Source organism: Lolium perenne, chromosome 4 (assembly GCF_019359855.2).
Source record: "Lolium perenne isolate Kyuss_39 chromosome 4, Kyuss_2.0, whole genome shotgun sequence".
NCBI classification, from domain to species: domain Eukaryota; kingdom Viridiplantae; phylum Streptophyta; class Magnoliopsida; order Poales; family Poaceae; genus Lolium; species Lolium perenne.
Window position 1 is genome coordinate 282,954,524 of NC_067247.2, and position 19,916 is coordinate 282,974,439.

Genomic DNA, 19,916 nt, shown 5'->3' on the forward strand with positions numbered 1-19,916 from the left:
GCTTCTGAATCTGAATGAATGAAAAGCACTTGTGATTTCGAAAAAGAAAGAAAAAGAAAAGTTTAGGCAGGTAGAGATTTAATGCATATGGGCACCAATGATCTCGTTTAAGAAAATAAAAAAATCATATTTTTGTGTTTCAAAAAATTTGGAAAATAAATTCACATATAGTTAATGATGTATACCTGTTGCTGCCAAAACCCACCGGCGGGCAGCGACGGGCAACACAGTAGAGCCGGGAACAACCTAGGGCTGCGGCTGGCCGAGGTCCCTCCGAGCGACGGCCCGCAAAGCCTTCTGGTACATACGTCCGATGCTGATGCAAGGGCGTGCCACCTGACCTATACCTGGTCAGGAAGGTGATGGAGATGCCTCGCTTAGTTTCCTGCATGGCATACACGTAAACATTAAATACGAGCCTCGATCGGCTCTCAGGTTATCCTGTGAATCGGCTCAAGGAGCTGATCCACCCATGATTCGTACGAGGTGCACGAATATATGGTGGTCCTGCTTGATCAAGATAAAGCTAATGAGATCTACGACGATTTAGGGTTTTCACCGCATAATCGGATCATCCTACTCAGGATTGGGCCTCGCGGCCACGCACGGTGATCATAAGCCGATCCTAGACAAGGCCTAAAAACCAACACGAGGTTGATCCCCGGAACATCCTGTCTAGGACTAGCGAACGACACCCTACGTGCCGCTGGATCCTCCAGCCCTTTGTAAGGCCTAACTATTGCAGATATTAAACTAATCCTTGATGAACAAGGAGCAACCGTAACGGATCAGATCTACTAAATAATGATCAAGCGGGGTGCCGCCCCTACACCTAAGATAGGTGTAAGGGCGGCTAGATATGCAAGGGTTGCACTACGATAGCATGTTACGCGAAGAACTATGCTAACCCTAACACATCTATGATAACTACGTTGCTCGCCATCAAAAAGGCTTCAGTACGAGCAACGCATGAACAACGTGGAGCTTGTGCTGTCTAGATCGCAAGATGCGATCTAGGCAGCATGTTGCTTACCGGTAGAAACCCTCGAGACGAAGGAGTTGGCGATGCGCCGAGATTGATTTGGTTGGTTGAACGTTGGTTGTTGTTTATTTCATAAACCCTAGATACATATTTATAGTCCAGGGGACTTTCTAACGTGGGAATAATCCCAACCGTGCACGAGGCCAATTCTAACTAAAACGACACGTAATCTACTATGTTACAGATACACGGGCCAACTAGCCCATATTTTGCATATAAAGGCCGATCCACATATTTCTTCCATGTATATCCTTCAAATCCATCTTGATCGCGGTCCACCTCTGACTCAGTCAAATTCTGGTGATAACACATGCCCCCTGGTTTTGGAATTGGTAATTCCAAAATCACTCTGCTCTTCCTTCGTTGGGTCATGTCGTGGCAGAACCGTTGCAGTATCCATCATCATGATGCCTTGCCTTCTCAACTTCTTCGCGTGACCTGGCAGTTTTTTTTCTTTTAGGCACCACTTCCTTGGAAACTGCTGTGGCATTGAATTTCCACTATATCCCCTTTTATTTAACCGCTCCGCACAGTTTATCTCCGCATCTCCTTCGCATTAGCACTCCAAAAGCCCTCCTGCGCCACCATGTCTTCTTCCTCCTCTGCTTCATCGGATCTTTCCACCCAGTCCTCTTCCTCTCGCGAGCCGACGCCGGAGCCGAACCCGGCGGAGGTCCACGCAGCCAACACCCGCCGCGCCATTGAGGCCGGGGAGGAGTCCAGCCATGACTTCTCCATCTGGTCGGAGGACGACAAGTCCCTGACCGACGGGGAAAGCGACTGACAAGGTATCAACTTGTCAATGCCTATGGATTGTAGGCTAGGGTTTAGTTGGAAGTAGAGGGTAAGTAGATCTCGAAGGTTTCAGCCGAAAAGTACTCGACGATTATGAAAACTAGGGTTTGCAGACAATGATTCGATTGATTCTTCGTCCCTCGACTCCCCCTTTATATAGGAGGTGGAGCGAGGGATTCGTGCTATACAAGTTTACAGAGTCCGGGACGGCTTCTAACTCATCCCGCCAGATTACAAACAACACTTCCTATTACAACTCTATCTTTCCTTAGTAAATCTTGGGCTCCCGAATCTTCTTATTCTTCGGGTATTGGGCCTTCAGTAAACCCCGGGTACCATCTTCGGCAGGCCCATTTGGGATGCCTATGTCAGTAGCCCCCGAGATTTTGCTTGAATCGTAGAGTCAGGGAAAATCTCCACTGTTTATTTTTATTCGGAAGCTTTAACTTTTTTATACTTCTTCACATAAAATTCTATATTGTACAGGGATAATGGTAGTTGGGGCTAGTTCATCTGACGGATCAGGTACTAGTTAACTGCTCTAGTGGCAATCCGCAAAAACCTACTTCAAAATCACGTCCCTGGACATGATCTCGGGATCTTGGTGTAAACTTCGACGGGTGCCGCTTAAGGTCTTACCATTCTGTCGAGTCCCGAGTCAAATTTATCGGGTACCTAACGCGTCCGTTAGGATTTTTCTTCGTATCTCGCTGATACGGATAAAGGTAGCAGAGCGCAGTCTTTGGCGATGCCACGCCCGACAGAACGGATCTGGGGTCTTACCTTCGCAGATTTGCGGCATTCGTAAATTGATCGCAACTTCGGCGTTACGAGAATATATTGTCGAGTGCTTTTCCGGCTGTTGGAATGGCACATTTTATCGAGTCACATATGACTTATGTTACTCTCCCGATGGGAGTATATGTAGAGTTAACTATAACTCGAAATATACTCTCTTGCTTTTCTATTTTTCCTTTGTTAACTTCATCGGGCACGCGAACGGCGTTCCCGATGGGAGTAACCTCGAGGCTACAACCAAGAACTTGTGCTTGGTTGTAGGCTCAACATTTTAGTCCACCTTGTCGCTATATTGTCATTATTTCCCAATATGATCTCTTTCTTCTTCTTCTTTTTTTTTTTAATCTCTCGGGTGCGCGAACAGCGCTCCCGATGGGAGTAGCCCCCGAGGCTACAGCCAAGGACTTGTGCTTGGTTGTAGGCTCCCACAATTTCTATATTGTCATACTCGAAATTTTACTTTTTTCCAAAGTAGCCCCCGAGCATTTGGGCAAAAACTTGTATTTGGTCAAAGGCTCCCGAAGTATTGAATAATTCTTTCTGTCGCCAATCTTCTTTTATTTTTCTTGTCGACATGCTTCCCTTAATCAAATTTACTTCATCCTTCTCGAATAGTCGTAATTTTTCTGCTCTGTGTGTCCATTGTTTCTACCATGTTGACACGTCGTGCAAGTGGGGGACACACGTCCTCCACTTTTCCTGGCGCACGTACGGTAACGCCTATCTCAGTAAAAATACTGTTTTGCCCTTGTATCTAGAAGATTCATTCTCACCACACGATTTCTTCATCCAACGGCACACTGCCTCACCCGAGTCTTATATAAACCTTTCTTCAACCTCCGTTCATCCCCTCGCTTGCGCCGCTCACCTGTTCCTCTTCGCAAAACTCCCCCTGCGCCCAACTCTCTCCAATCTTCCGCACGCACACACATTGCTCTGCCCATTGCCGTTGATGCCACCGCGCGCGCGTCTGACTCGCCACAGCACCCCGGAATCCAAGATGGCCGCCGAGGATCTTGAGTGGGAGAGATCCAAAATCTCCAACCAAGACACCAACACGCTGAAGAGGCTTGGCCTCATGAAGAAAGAAGGCGCCATCCGCTTCCCTAGCGAAGAAAGCTACCCCAATCCTCCAATGGAGTACCGGGTTAGTTTTGTTGATCATCTAATCCGCGGCCTTTTGACCCCAATCCACGATTTCCTCCGCGGCCTTCTTTTTGTTTATGGGATTCAACTGCACCAGTTGACCCCCAACTCAATCCTTCATATTTCTATTTTCATTACACTTTGCGAATGTTTCCTCGGAATCCCTCCCAATTGGGCTCTGTGGAAACGCATTTTCTGCCTCCGCCGCAATGGCTCCCACAACGCCACTTATAACATAGGTGGCGTTGTTATCTGTGTCCGTACTGATGTCGACTACTTCGACGTCAAGTTTCCCGATTCTGTCCAAGGATGGCGCAAAAAGTGGCTCTACATTCACGAAGAAAGTGCCAATTCCGTTGAGCACAACATAATCCCCTTCGACGGAAGTGCCAAAATCCAGCGTCGCCGCTCCTGGGATGCCGAGGCTTCTGAGGAAGAGAAAAAGGCGACAGAGGCATTCATGTCTCGTATTCATCAACTTCAAAACACTCGAGGCAAGGAGCTGTCTGGTGTTCAAATCACTGCCTACTTCCTTAAGATTAGAGTGCAGCCTCTTCAGGCTCGCAAAAATCCCCTTTGGACGTACTCTGGTAAAAATGACGCCAACAGAATCTCCGATGATCTGTCCACCAAGGACTTCGAGAAGTTGCTTCGAAGACTTTCTCGTCTGGGCAAAGACCCAATTCCTTCCCCAAGTCGCGTGGAACCGTACAGCTCCACCAATCCACTCCCCGAGGTATTTTGTCTTCCCGAGTTTTTATCTTGTTCTGCATCTCATTGTATTGTCTTCTCTTTAATTTCCTTTTTGTCACTATTTTTTACAGAACCATCCTACTATGACTTCCCTTCCTCCTCTTCCTGAGGGTGGAGAAGTCGAAGAAATGGCCATCGTTGCCGAAGATACTCAAGGCTCTTCTGTTCCTGAAAGTGAAGTCGCGGGTTCTCACAAATCTGCGGCTTCTCATGAAAAAGAAGTTGAGTCTGAAGCCAGTGAGTCAACGCAGTCCCTTCCTCCTGCTGTTTCTCCAAGGAACAAAAGGAAAAGAACTGATGCCGAGGATTCTGGCACCTCTAAGGCTAAAGAAGTTGTTCCTTCCCATCCGAAGGCAGCTTACGATCCTTATGTTGAATCCCTCGTCAGCTCGTAAGTCGTCTTTATCTCTCTCTATTCTTGTACTCGAAATATTTATCTTGTCTTGCTTTTTATACTGCCGATTTTTTAATCAACAGTGATGAGGAGGAAGAAGTACCAGTTACTGACGTGGCTCCTCGGACAAGCACGTCACGTACTGTACTTGCCTCAGACACGCTAGTTGAAGGAGAAGAAACGTCGCCTCCTCAACAAAACGTCGTCACCACTACTCCGCCATCAAGCCCCCGTGCCCCTTCACTAAAAAGGGCAAGGGTGGAAAAGATTGTTGATCCTGCCCCTCAGTTGGGCAGTTCGTCGACTCTGCTCTTAGATGATGTAAGTTTGTCGACATCTATATTTTTCTTATTTTGTTTTGTCACACCTTTTCTCTTTTTCATGCCGATGTTTCTCTTCGTGTTCACGTTGAACAGCCTATGATCAAGGATCTTCTCCGCATCGGTTCCCAATTTATTGGGTACCGTGAATGTGCTAACAAAGCCGAAGGTAACGACTTTCATACTTGCTGTTTTTCCTTAATTTGTCACTCCTGTTGCTCGCCGCGATTTTTGATCTTTCTTCTCTCTATTTTCCATATCTTGACAGAGAAACTTGCAGAGGCCAACGAACGCGCCGACGCACTTGCTCAAAAACTTGAGCAAAGTGAGGCGGCTCGCAAGAAGGCCGAACTCGCTGCTAGCAAAGCCAAGGTCGAAGGCCGATGAAGCTAAGGCGAAAGCTGCTGGTGTCGAGGAACTGCAGAAGAAACTTGAGGATGCGACAGCTGCCTTCGATGAGCACAAAGCTGCACAAGCTTCTCGTGAAGAAGGAATCCTCAAGCGTCTGAAGTCGCAAAGTCGACGTACTCTGAGTAATATTATCAATCCCTTTTATTTTATTGCACTTCCTGTTTCTTGGTTGTTGACTAATGTCTTGTCTTGTGTGGCAGCCCAAACAAACCAGGATTTTGATCTGGATAATCCCGTCAACGATCCTCTCCTTGACGCACTTTCTTCTTACGGAGTTTCACGGCGCGAAATTCGTGAAGGCGTGGCGAATGCTAGTGCAGGATTGTCGGCGTTGTTCCCTTACTTCTTCCCGAAGAAAGAAGAACCCGCAACTTTCCTTAACCTCGCCAAGATGTTCAATACTTCGGAAGACCTTGGACTGAAGGTGCGCCAAGAAAATATGAAGGTCGCCGTTGAGAACACTGTCGCGTTGGTTGCCGATCGACGGACTATTGATTGGATAAAAGTTGGCGACACCGAGCAAATAGAGCGATCAAGGTGGAAGTCACTGATTAAGGCGGCCAAGCCCAACACCAAGAAGATCTTGGCGTATCTCGGGATTAAGCCATCGTCGACTCCTAGCTCGTCAAGGCCGGAGGTCTAGTTGCATGCCTCTGTTTTTCTTTCTATTTCTTTTGCTCCTGTCGCCAAAGTAGTCATTTGGCGACACGTACTTCCTTAGCTCCACTGTAATGCCCTTGTAATTATTCCAAGAAATTAATGAAAACTTCTATCTTTGCTGGTTGTTTGATGTTGTCTTGTTTAAATTTCAGTTGATATTTGACAATTATACTCCATCTGCCGCTCCTTCCAATGTTTCGCCTTCTTCTTCCCACGCGAGGAGAGCTTTTGCCGATACCGCTCCCGTCGACGATACCTTGTCGCAAGAACTGGATGAACTTCGGCAACAACTTCGGTATGCGAAGAAGCAAACACTTGTGATGATGGAGCAATCTCGTAAGTCATACGAAGCCGAAAAATTGCTCTTGACAAGCTCACGAGGCCGTGGCTGCTAAAGAAATTGCCGCTTCCGAAGCTGAAAAGGCGACTACTCGAGAAAATTTCATGCTCGAATTAATGAATGAAGCCGGTGCGAGATATGCTCGGGTATGCCTGTTTCATCCTCGATATCTTCCATCTTCATGCTCTTGTCTTTTTAAAGGTTTCCACTTCTTTGTTTTGATAGGTGCCTTTACTGATGCTGCTGCCGAGGAAGAGAGGGTAAATGCTAGGACAACCCTCCTTGTTAATCTTTCCCTGGACCATGGTTCTTTGTTTTGGGCTACCCCAGAAAGGACCCGCCAAATTGTCAGATTTCAAGATCGCGCCTCTCAAACTCGTGATTTCCTTGACTTCGTACCAAGACCTTGTCCATGGTTTACAACTCCATGTTTCCTCGGAACGTCCAGCCAAAAACTCTTCTGACTTGATGGAAAGGTTCGGGGATGCTCGCAAGATCCATGACTTTGTCAAAGCTCAACCGTAGCTGGCGCGCATTTGCTCTTATCATGCTCCAGATCTGCCACTCGAAACTTGACCTTACCCAGGTTGTCGAGAAAGTTCACCAAAAGGTAAAACGTCGGAGAGTTGGTGTTGATAGGATTAACACGAAGGTTACGCCTATAGCCGAAGAAATGATTGAGGACCTGCTTCGGATGGATGCCGACTTTTTTGCCGATGGCCATTATGCCGATTTTCTTGGTGCTGCTCCTGAAGAAAACAGAGTTACTCTTGATGACATATTGAATCAAGATTAGTTATTTTCTTCTTGTAGATATTTTTTGTTTGTAATCCATGACTATATTGTAAAGCAATCATTATATTTCTCTGTTTGTCTGGCCCCCGAGTGTTTCGGTGTATATTTGCGAGGTTTTGAACCAAAGCATTTATATATTTATGGCGGAGATGAGCCCCCGAGCTTTTTATTGAGTACTATTTTGTATTTCTATTGTCTCACGAGGTATTTGAATACCAAAGCAAGACTTTTCTTTTGTCGATGAGCTATATTTGAAATTCGTCGGAGCAAAGACTTTGATCATGTCGATAAAGAAGAAAAGTTATACTGTCACTATCTTTATTATATTGCAGCACCGCGAGCCCGCCTCATTAAAAACCTTCTCCGGCCCCACTCGGTGCCCCGAAAAAGGAAAAGAGTGCGTCTGAAAACTCGCGGGCGTTTCAGTACATTGAAGTTTTACAAAGACTATATTTCGACTCTAGGCGTAGAACCGCCTAAGTTGCGCCACGTTCCAGGGGTTTGGCTCCTCCACCCCTGTCTTCTTGTCCTTTATCCTGTATGCTCCTCCTCCGATTACCTCCGTGACAATGTAAGGACCAAGCCATGGTGACTCGAGTTTTTCATGACTTTTTTGCGTGAGCCGAAGAACTAGGTCTCCCACCTGGAAAGATCTTGGCCGTAAACGTCGACTGTGGTAATTCTTCAAGTCCTGTTGATATTTGGTTACCCGAGATAATACTTCATCTCGAGCTTCATCAAGTGCGTCAACGTCATCTTCTAACGCTTTTCTCGACGTTTCTTCATCATATTCAGCGACACGTGGAGAGTTATGCTCTATCTCTATTGGTAGTACCGCTTCTGCTCCATGAACCAGGAAAAACGGAGTTTCTGCGTTCTTGTGTTTGGTGTTGTTCGGATGCTCCACAACACGCTTGGTAGTTCTTCTGGCCAGGTATGTCGAGCTTTTTCCAGTGGTCCTAATAAGCGCTTCTTGATGCCATTGCAGATGATGCCATTGGCTTTCTCGACTTGCCCATTGGTTTGAGGATGTGCAACTGACGCAAAGTTCAGCTTGATACCCACCTCTTCGCAATAATCTTTGAATTCATGGGATGTGAAGTTACTGCCGTTGTCTGTGACGATCTTTGTGTGGCACTCCAAATCTGAAGACGAGGCCTTTGACAAATTTTACTGCGGATGCTCCGTCTAGTGAATTTATCGGCTTCGCTTCTATCCACTTTGTAAACTTATCGACAGCTACCAACATGTACTCTTTTCCTCCTGGCCAGGATTTGTGTAACTTGCCCACCATATCAAGTCCCCATTGAGCAAAGGGCCATGATAATGGTATTGGTGCTAGCTCTGCTGCTGGAGAATGAGGTTTTGCGGCAAACCTTTGACACGCGTCGCAAGTTCTTACTATGTCCTTGGCGTCCTCGATTGCTGTCAACCAGTAGAATCCTGCCCGAAAGACCTTGGCTGCGATAGCTCGACTACTTGCGTGGTGGCCACATATTCCTTCGTGTACATCCTTCAGGATTATTCTTCCTTCTTCGGGTGTGACGCACCTTTGCAAGACGCCTGAAATACTTCGCTTATACAATTCTCCCTTGACCACCGTGAAAGCTTTAGAGCGTCGAATTACTCGCCTTGCCTCAACTGGATCGTCGGGTATTTCTTTCCTTAGGATGTATGATATGTACGGTTGCATCCATGGTATTTGTATCACCATGACCAGGTCCTGATCTTCTTCTTCGTCCTCTTGCTTGTCCTTGGTAGCCCCCGAGGGTTTCTTCTCCTTCTTTTTTGATTTTGTCGACTTAGTGGATCTCTCTGTTATCTCTTCCCAGAATACACACGGCGGGACCGCAAGGCATTGCGACCCGATGTTTGCAAGAACGTCGGCTTCGTCGTTGCTCAATCTACTAACATGGTTTACTTCACATCCATCGAATAACTTCTCGAGCTCGTTGTACACCTCCTTGTATGCCATCATGCTATCATTGATTGCGTCACATTGGTTCATAACTTGCTGTGCCACCAACTGTGAATCGCCAAAGATTTTCAGTCGAGTTGCTCCGCAGCTTTCGCCATCTTCATCCCGTGTATTAGAGCCTCATATTCTCGCTTCATTGTTAGATGCGTTAGGGAACGTCATCCGAAGGATGTACTTCAATTTGTCGCCTTCGGGTGATATGAGTACTACTCTGCGCCAGCTCCTTCTAGTCTTTTGGACCCGTCAAAATTCATGGTCCAAGTTCTCGACAAATCTGGAGGTCCTGTATTTTGCAACTCCATCCACTCTGCGATGAAGTCCGGCAGAACTTGCGACTTGATTGCTTTTCTTTTTTCATACGTGATGTCCCGAGGGGAAAGTTCTATTCCCCAAAGGGAGACACGACCCGTAGCTTCTGGGTTGTTCAATATATTTGACAAAGGAGCTTCATTGACCACTATGATCGGATGTGCCGAAAAATAGTGACGCAATTTTCGTCTTTGTCGTGAACACTCCGTATGCTATCTTTTGGTACTGCGGATACCTTTGTTTGGAGGGCGATAAAACTTCGCTAACGAAGTATACTGGCCTCTGCACGCCGTGGAGCTTTCCTTCTTCTTCCCTTTCGACAACTAGCGCCGTGCTCACTACTTGGGGCGTGGCTGCGATATACAACAGGAGAGGTTCCCTTTCTTTTGGCGCCACCAAGATTGGTGGTGTCGAGATTGTACGCTTCAAATCCTCGAAAGCTCTGTCGGCTTCTTCGTTCCACCGAAATTTATCTCCTTGTTTTATCAAAGCGTAGAACGGCAACGCTTTTTCTCCCAACCTTGCGACGAATCTGCTCAAAGCTGCGACTCGCCCGATTAAATGTTGTATTTCTTTCAACTTTGTTGGCTTCCTCATTGTTACGATAGCTTGTATTTTATCGGGATTTGCTTCAATCCCTCTTGCTGAGACTAGGAAACCCGAAGTTCTCCTCTTTGGGACGCTTGAAAGAACACTTCGTTGGGTTCTTTGAGGCGTAACTTATCGAGGTTGTCGAAGGTTTCCTTGAGATCCTCAATCAGCGTTGCCCCCTTTTTTGATGTTATGACGACATCATCGATGTATACTTGCACGTTCTTCCCAATCGTGTCGCCAAACACTTCGCATCATCCTCTCGATATGTTGCTCCCGCATTTTTTAGACCAAAGGGCATTGTTCTCGTAGCAAAACACGCCGTAAGGTGTAATAAACGCAGTTTTACTTCATCTTCTTCTTTCAATCTGATCTGGTGATAACCAGAGTATGCATCCAGGAAGGAAAGACGTTCACATCCAGCCGTGGAGTCGATAATTTGATCGATCCTCGGGAGGGGAAAGTGATCCTTTGGACAATGTTTATTGAGACACGTAAAGTCGACGCACATGCGAAGGACCTTAGTGTTTTTCTTCGGCACCAGCACGGGATTTGCTACCCATGTGGCTTCGTAGAATATCTCTTTTATAAATCCAGCTTCTTGTAGTCGATTGATTTCTGATAGCATGGCTTTGCGGTTTGGTTCCGAAACGCCGCAAAGGTTGTTTGATTGGTCTCGCTTAGTGGATCCAAGTTTAGGTGGTGCTCGGCAAGTTCCTGGTACTCCTGGCATGTCACCTGGACACCATGCGAAGATTTTCCAGTTCTCACGGAGGAACTCGACGAGCGCGCTTTCCTATGCGATATCCATGTCGTTTGCGATAGATGTCGTCTTTTTGGGTCTGTCGGGTGAATCTGCACCTCTTTTGAATTTTTCTCGATGCTGAAAGTTGATTCTTTGTTTGGCCTCCCAACGTCCGGGCAAGACGTCGTAATCGGTCATGCTTTTTGACGCCAAGTACTCGGCTTGCATCCCGAAAGTTTCGACAACCGGTGGAAATCCTTGTCGCACTTATCGGCTAAGGCAAAACTTCCTTTGATCGTGATTGGTCCCTTTGGTCCAGGCAACCTCCACAACAAGTATGTATAGTGCGGCACCGCCATAAATCTAGCATATGCTTTGGTCGTCCCAACAGAGCGTGATATTGCGACGGGAAATCCACGACTTCGAACTCAAGCCTCTCGATTCTGTAATTTTCTCGGGTCCCAAACCGAACGTCGAGATTGATCTTTCCCAATGGATAACTTGGTTTCTCCGGTGTGATGCCGTGGAACCTTGTGTCTGTTGGTTTCAAGTTTGCTAAGGATATGTTCATCTTCCTCAATGTATCGGCATACATAAGGTTTAAGCTGCTGCCGCCGTCTATGAACACTCGAGAAACATCAAATCCCGCGATAACTGCTGGCAAAATAAGTGCTGATTGCCCTGGTCGAGGAACTTGCTGCGGATGATCTGCTATTGTGAAGCCGATGTCTTGTCACGACCAATTAAGGTACTCAATCGTTGGTGGAGGCATTTTCTCCGCCATAAACACCGTCGTGAGATTACTTTCTCGAGCTCTATTGGACGGCCTTCCCTTCGAATCATCGACACCGCTCCGTTGGAGTTAGGATCAACATAGGGTGGTGGTGCGAGTGCTGCCGCTATTCTCGAGCCGATGCCGATTGTCATCGGTAATCGCAGGAGGAGGCGGCAAGTGGATCTCACTCCTGGGTTCCCGAGGATTTCTCTCGTGCCGCTCGCGCATTGGCGTTCTCGCATACCGCAACATTGCCTGAAAATTTCGACAGTCCTTCTGCAAGTGCCCTGACTGTCTTTTGCCGTTGCTGTCGAGGAAAAAATGCATCTGGCACGGTCCGTTCATCATCTCTTCAGGGGACACGAAAGGTCTTGGGAACCTAGGCCCGCTATTTTGCCTGTTGCGTGAATCATCCCTGTTATCACCTCGCTGTTCACTGCTTCTCTGGTAATCATCTCTCGTTGCTTCCTCCCGTATTTGTCCGAAAACCTCGCCGAAATTTGCCCCTGGAGCGTCGTAGTTCGGTACGTCCGAGGAAATCTTCGCCTTGGTTGATAGTTTCGACCGCGATCCTCCTCTGGCGACCTGTGTCGTTTGTTGTGGACAGCGTCTTCTCCATCTGCCCATTTATTTGCTATCTCCATTAACGCGGATATTGTCTTTGGATTGGTCCTTCCCAAGTCCTCGACAAAATCTCCACGCCCGACTCTGCAACAAACGCATCTATTGCTCTCTCGTCGGATATATTTTCTGCCGAGTTTTTGATGATATTCCACCTACGGATGTACTTCCTCATTGGCTCATCGGCTTTTGTCGACACGCTCTCAACTCCTCTAACGACGCGGTTTTTGCACGTGGATCTGAAGTTCTTGACGAACACATCCTCGAAACTTTCCCAGCTGTCGATGGATCCTGGGGCGAGTTTCTTTATCCAAGATCGTGCGGCTCCACTCAAGTGCACCTGGATGCTTTGCATGGCTGTTGCCCTAGTTCCTCCTGTGAGCTTCACCGTTTCCAGATAGTCGACTAGCCAATCCTCTGGATCTTGGAGGCCGTCGAACTTCTTGAAGTTATCGGGTAACTTGAATCCTGAGGGGACTCGAGTTTTTCGGACTCTCCTCGTAAAGCATGGCAAGCCACACATATCTTCGTCGTTCAACTCCGGAGATTGCCGATGATCCCTTCGCTCGCCGCGCTCTCGTCGACTCTTGCTTGTGCGGTTGTGTCTCTTGCTCCACTTGGCCCTTCGAGTCTTTGCCGGCTATTCTTCTTTGCGGGTCGTGGACTATTTTGTCTTGCTGCTCCTTCGGGAGGCGTTGATACAAACGCCGTCCCCATAGCTCCAACTCCTGCTACCGCCATATTGTACGGTTGTTTCCCTTGGATCACCTGGAGGTGGTTTAGATGCAAGGATAAAAGCATGTGTCGCCATATACCCAGCCTCTGGTGTCTTAGGGATGATGTTTCCTCTTGTATCTATCGACATAAAGGACATGTCGAGGTTTTGGACCAAGTGCTCTCTTTCTGCTTCGGGTATGTGTTGCAGCCTTGATCTTGCTCTGTTTCGCGCCTCCCGATGGCTATCACCCGTGGTTCTAGATTGTCGACTTAGATCTGCCCTTCTCCTGCTGGATGCAGAGGCTGCCTCCTTTCTCCTGTCCAACTCGGTGTCTGCTTTTCCAATTCCCTGGCAGCTCGTGCGAGCCTATATTGATATGCTTGCAGCTCTTCCGTGTGGCCGTGGTAGCCATTGGTTCTGTGCCGTTCATAGCTCTCGTGGCTCTGTCCCACGCTGCTTGTGACAGTTGAACTCTATCTCGCGGCTCTGGCCCGACGTATTTGTTGCCCAGGCCTTGTCGCAGATTGGAGGGATCAACGTATGGGTTTCCCAGACTGTCGAAAGCCTCAGATGTCTCCTCTTGATCTTCAATGGCGTAAATCTGATGATATTTTGTACTCAGATCTACGTTGGGTTTGGTGACAGCATCGGGGAGATTGATGTATACCTTGCCCATCGTGAGAGATTTGTCGATGAAGTCGCAACTGTCGACATCGCTTGAGCCATCGCTTATATATGAGTCCGCAGATGACTCAAACGACATGTCGTTGAAGATCTTGGCGAGTTTCTCTCTTGCTCTGGTGCTGACGTAGCATGTCGCCGAGGTTTCTTCTTCTCCTGACTCGGTTGACGATGCATAGTTTGAGAAATCGGAATCGACCGCCGACGATCCCGACGAAATCGGAATCTCGACACGATACGATCCTTCCTTCTCGACGCGAAAGTGGAACCTTCCGAACGTCATCTCCATGGGCTCCGCCAGATACGCATATGCATCCAAACGGGAGGGTGGGTGAGGAACAAAATCGAGAAGACCAGCAGCGATCTGTTTACCTCGATCCATTGTGTTGCTTGCGGTTGACGATGTCGAAGATCTTGAGCGTGCCATCGAGATCAGCTCCTTACGCCTCTAGTTCCCACAGACGGCGCCAATTGACAAGGTATCAACTTGTCAATGCCTATGGATTGTAGGCTAGGGTTTAGTTGGAAGTAGAGGGTAAGTAGATCTCGAAGGTTTCAGCCGAAAAGTACTCGACGATTATGAAAACTAGGGTTTGCAGACAATGATTCGATTGATTCTTCGTCCCTCGACTCCCCCTTTATATAGGAGGTGGAGCGAGGGATTCGTGCTATACAAGTTTACAGAGTCCGGGACGGCTTCTAACTCATCCCGCCAGATTACAAACAACACTTCCTATTACAACTCTATCTTTCCTTAGTAAATCTTGGGCTCCCGAATCTTCTTATTCTTCGGGTATTGGGCCTTCAGTAAACCCCGGGTACCATCTTCGGCAGGCCCATTTGGGATGCCTATGTCAGCGACCTCCGCTTCCTCACCGGCGGGGAAACGGAGGAGGAGAGCGACGACGATCGCTTCTCCTGTGACTTCACCTCTCCCGAGGAGGAGGAGGAGGAAGAAGAGGAGGAGGAGGAGGACGACACCTCCTCCGACGAGCCGCCGGCCAAGCGGTTCTGCCCCTGGCCGGGTAACCTCAGCGACTTCGACAGCGACGAAGACGACGCTGACGAAGAGGACGAGGACAATGAGGGCCCGGTCGGTGGCCATTGGAGCGACGACGAGCCCGCCGGGAGCAGCGCCGACAGCGGCGACGACGGCGACGACGAGGGCAGCGACGGCCCGTAGATAGGACCTCTAGTATAGGACCGATGGCGATAGATGGGGCAATGTATCCCCTAGTACTTCCTTTTGAGAGCAATCAGCTCTTTATGTAAGAAATCTCGCCTATCAATGAAGAACTTTTCCCACTTTGATTTTCCCGATTTCCTCTGAGCTTAATTTAGCCGATTTCCTCTCCTACTGACCTTGCCGATTTGTCCCCTTTGCCAATGCGTAATGAACCGATAGCAATGCATCGGTCCTTTAAAATTTACCCTCCCATTCTTCAACTGATGATTTTGAAATCTGGTTGATAATGTAGAATCTTCAGGGAAGCCTTTGAATTCTTCCAACCAAACCTAATGGTCCTTTTAACACTCATCATTTTGTGAAGAAGGTTGCGAAGAAAGGTCAGCCGACGGTACCCCAATCGGCTCTTAAACAGAGCATCCACCAGGCCTGCTGCCCCCCGAGCCTTACTCGAGGCGAGAATGTCAGAGAGAATGCACCCAAGCCGATCACCTTTCCTCCTTAGAAAGCCGATATACCCCTTCTGTCAACACGGCTGAACTAGTACCAAAGGTTGAGAATCCTCGACAAGAAGGTTCAGGAACCCGGATCGGCTCAAAGCAGCTGAAGGGCCCCACAGCTGAACTGGATTTGGTGGAGATCCGGTAAACCTCGTATGATTGCACTAGAGTCGATGGCTGCGCATCGGCTTTGTTTCTTAATTCTAAAGTCGATGCCCTTGCATCGGCTGTAAAAAAAAAATTTATACTGGCCGATTTTCTCCTATCGGCCCCAATATTTCACTGCACACATGTTCTCCTGCACCTGTTCCCATGTTTATCGTGTTTAGGTGCCCCCCGAGCCGAATCTGCCAGATGACTGCAGATATCGGCTTTTGTGGTTAGCCAGGGCACTGCACTTGCACGTCGGCTCCGCGAGGATTCGTGCTGACTTTCATCCGCCGACGTGGCCGCTGCCCAGTAGCTCGATGCTGAACACAAGCAGAACATGTGGTGAAGATAACTTTAGCCGATTGCTGGAATCGGCCTCCATATCGATTGAAGCGCTGACTGAAGGTTCTGTAATGCTCCTTCATAATTTTTGGGGCCGATCACAAGGATCAGCCTCGTCACGTTTGCTCATCGCTTTGCTTCAGCTACTCGGTCAGGCTGGTGGATAAAACCAGCCCAACCTCTGACTTGATGCGCTTGCCGTCGTCCACCTTGAGTGCATCGTGTAATCGTGGAGCACTAAGCTCCGTCGGAAGGACGAGCACCATGTTTGTACTAGCCGATGTTTCATCATCGGCTTTCCTTTGCTTGGGGCGCCACTCCATTTTCCGTGGACGACCCTCTTCATCCAGGGTTCGCTGAACTTTCGCAGCCAGATCAGGTCGTGCCTTCCTTAGCGTATGCAAGTATAACCTTTCGGCTTCCTCTAGACCGCGCAGTCGCTGAACCCTGCGCTTTTGTGAACGGCTGAGTCCATCAGGGCACCACCTTGGCCGGTGGTACCTGTCTTCTTCTTCTTGTCCCTCGTCTTCTGAATCCTCGAGATCTGCCCACCGAGGGGACTCAACGCGTTTGCTTTGTGGCGGGAGAGGCCCTAAGCGCCTGAACACGGACACGTTGGCTGCCTCCTTCTTCTTCTGGTTGCATTCTGGGCAATTGCCGATTGTGGGCAATCGGCTCATTCCTGAATCCCAGCAGTGTCTGAAGAAGGGGCAGTCCCAGCACTGTCGTTGTCATCTTGCTCCCTTGATTCTCCTTTGGCACGGCGCTCGTGCTCCTCCTCATCGTGATCGTGCCGACGATGTCTTCTGGCTTCTCTAGCCAGACGATCTCTTTCATCATCATCGCTGGATCATCGGCGTCGGTCATACTGACTCACATACTTGTTGAGGAGGTGATCAGAGAGGGGTCGCTGATATCTTATGTTCCTCACTTCTCCCTCTGTGACGTAGCGCTTGCCATCATGACGGAGCCGATCGCGTGGAGCGGCCTCCTCTGTGTCCTTGCTACGAGAGCAGCTGCCCTCGTCTCCATCTTTGCTGCAGTGATGCCTGTGTCCTACCACATTGATGTCGAACGAGGACCCCCGGGCCGGCAACCTTCGTGGTAAGTGCATTCCACCATGTTAACGGCGGGGAAGGGCTGGGTGTCGACCTTCATGGCGTGCGGTTGAAAATCGTACGCCCTTTTTCTATCGCCGCTTGGATGTGCTAACGCCATACCCTGCGGTCGTTGGTGGCATGGGAGAGCGAGTTATGCCATTTGCAGTATGGCTTTCCGTTCAGCTCTTGCACCGTGGGGAATTTGAGACCTTCGGGAATCGTCAACTGCTTCTCCTTGAGCAGGAGGTCGAAGATTTGCTCAGTTTTGGTCACGTCAAAATCAAACCCCCGGGGCGGGCCTGGTGGCTTTACCCATTTGCAGGACACGGGGGTTCCTCCCCGAGTCCATTCAGCCACTGCTACCTCTTGATCTCCCGCAGAAACTTCGTCTTCCTCTCGCATCGACCGTGACTCATCGCACGCTTGAATTTGTCCTGGTACAGTCCGGTGGCGCTGTTCATATGCCGACGGTTCGAACCATGTGCGCCGGTGAGGGATAGTACGCTTGGGAGGCCATGTCCTTGAGCGGTGTTGCAAGGCCCGCTATCGCCAACTCGACTACTTCTTTTTCAGCTTATACGAACCGAATAACATCGGTTCCTAAGATTCTGAAGCGCCGGATGTATTCTCGTCACGCTTCTCCACGCTTCGACGTAATTGTGCTAGATCGGCAATGCCGGACTCGGAAGCCTCGAATGGTACCGCATATGGAACTGTTCTTCCAACCGCTTCCAAGTCCGGATCGAGTCTGGTGGCAACGAGGTGTACCACCCGAAAGCCAATCCCGTGAGGGACTGTGAGAAGAGCCTCACGCGTAGTTGATCCGACACTGAGGCCGGTCCTAGTTGTGCCAAATATCGGCCTACGTGCTCGATGGAGCTGGAACCATCCGATCCATCGAATTTGGAGAAATCGGGGAGCCGATATTTAGGTGGTAGCGGGATCATCTCGTAGTCGTCGGGTACGGCTTGGAATAGGCGATTGCCCTCCTTTTCGGCACCATGCCGAATCGATCTCTCGCATGGTACCGATCCGATCCATTGTCGTGGCCGGTCGCAGGAGTTGAACTCGAAGATTCGTCGGGGTGGCGTACTTAGCCAGCCATGTTTGCTTTTCCAGCTACGAGCCAAGCTGCAGGAGCTGAGCTCGGAGGTTCGTCGGGGTGGCGTACTTAGTAAGCCACGTCCGCTTCTCAAGATCTGTTGTCGACGTCCCTCCTGTTTTCCCGAGAAGTCCCCGATGTTGTGGCCTGGTTTGTGAGCGCCCGATTACCGCAACCGGCACATACGTGCACGTGTACCCGTGAGGGATCTCCTTAGGCGCCTCAGGCAAGAACCGGTAGTCACTAGGGTCACCACCGATCTTGTAGACGACGAATGCCGGTGAAGCCGGCACTTGGTGCTGCCAACGCAAATGGCGGCGGTGGACGGACCGGAGTGGCAACTCTCCTTGATGCGTCCCGAGAGCTGGTCCCGACGGCGAGTATCGGTGCCTCATGATCTCCTGGATCACGCGAAGAGCGACACGCTCCAACGTGTTGACCAGGTTCTCGGAGTGGCGGTGTAGCGAGTGAGCCACCAAGTAGTTGATCTCCGTCGCAGTGGGACCCGGTGCGTTCTTCGACGGGGCAGAGAGGTCTATCCCATCGAGTGCACCATTAGGCGAGAACCCCTTCCACTCGATGCCATGTGAACGGGTTACGTGGAAAGAGCCGATGAGGTCGGCCTCGAGGATGACTTTGATCTCGTCATACTTCTTCTTGAGCTCACCTGGCCGATCCTCGTACGTGGATCGGGCGTGCCGTCCGCCATCTCGATGTAGATGGCGAGGTGGTTGATGTCGAAGCTCGTCCCACCGGGCGTGCTGTAATGTGTTGTCGCCAAAACCCACCGGCGGGCGGCGACGGCAACACAAGAGAGCCGGGAACAACCTAGGGCTGCGGCTGGCCGAGGTCCCTCCGAGCGACGGCCCGCAAAGCCTTCGGTACACACGTCCGATGCCGATGCAAGGGCGTGCCACCCGACCTATACCTGGTCGTGAAGGTGATGGAGATGCCTCGCTTAGTTTCTGCATGGCATACACGTAAACATTAAATACGAGCCTCGATCGGCTCTCGGGTTATCCCGTGAATCGGCTCAAGGAGCCGATCCACCCATGATTCGTACGAGGTGCACGAATATATGGTGGTCCTGCTTGATCAAGATAAAGCTAATGAGATCTACGACGATTTAGGGTTTTCACCGCATAATCGGATCATCCTACTCAGGATTGGGCCTCGCGGCCACGCACGGTGATCATAAGCCGATCCTAGACAAGGCCTAAAAACCAACACGAGGTTGATCCCCGGAACATCCTGTCTAGGACTAGCGAACGACACCCTACGTGCCATTGGATCCTCCACCCTTTGTAAGGCCTAACTATTGCAGATATTAAACTAATCCTTGATGAACAAGGAGCAACCGTAACGGATCAGATCTACTAAATAATGATCAAGCGGGGTGCCGCCCCTACACCTAAGATAGGTGTAAGGGCGGCTAGATATGCAAGGGTTGCACTACGATAGCATGTTACGCGAAGAACTATGCTAACCCTAACACATCTATGATAACTACGTTGCTCGCCATCAAAAAGGCTTCGATTTACGAGCAACGCATGAACAACGTGGAGCTTGTGCTGCCTAGATCGCAAGATGCGATCTAGGCAGCATGTTGCTTACCGGTAGAAACCCTCGAGACGAAGGAGTTGGCGATGCGCCGAGATTGATTT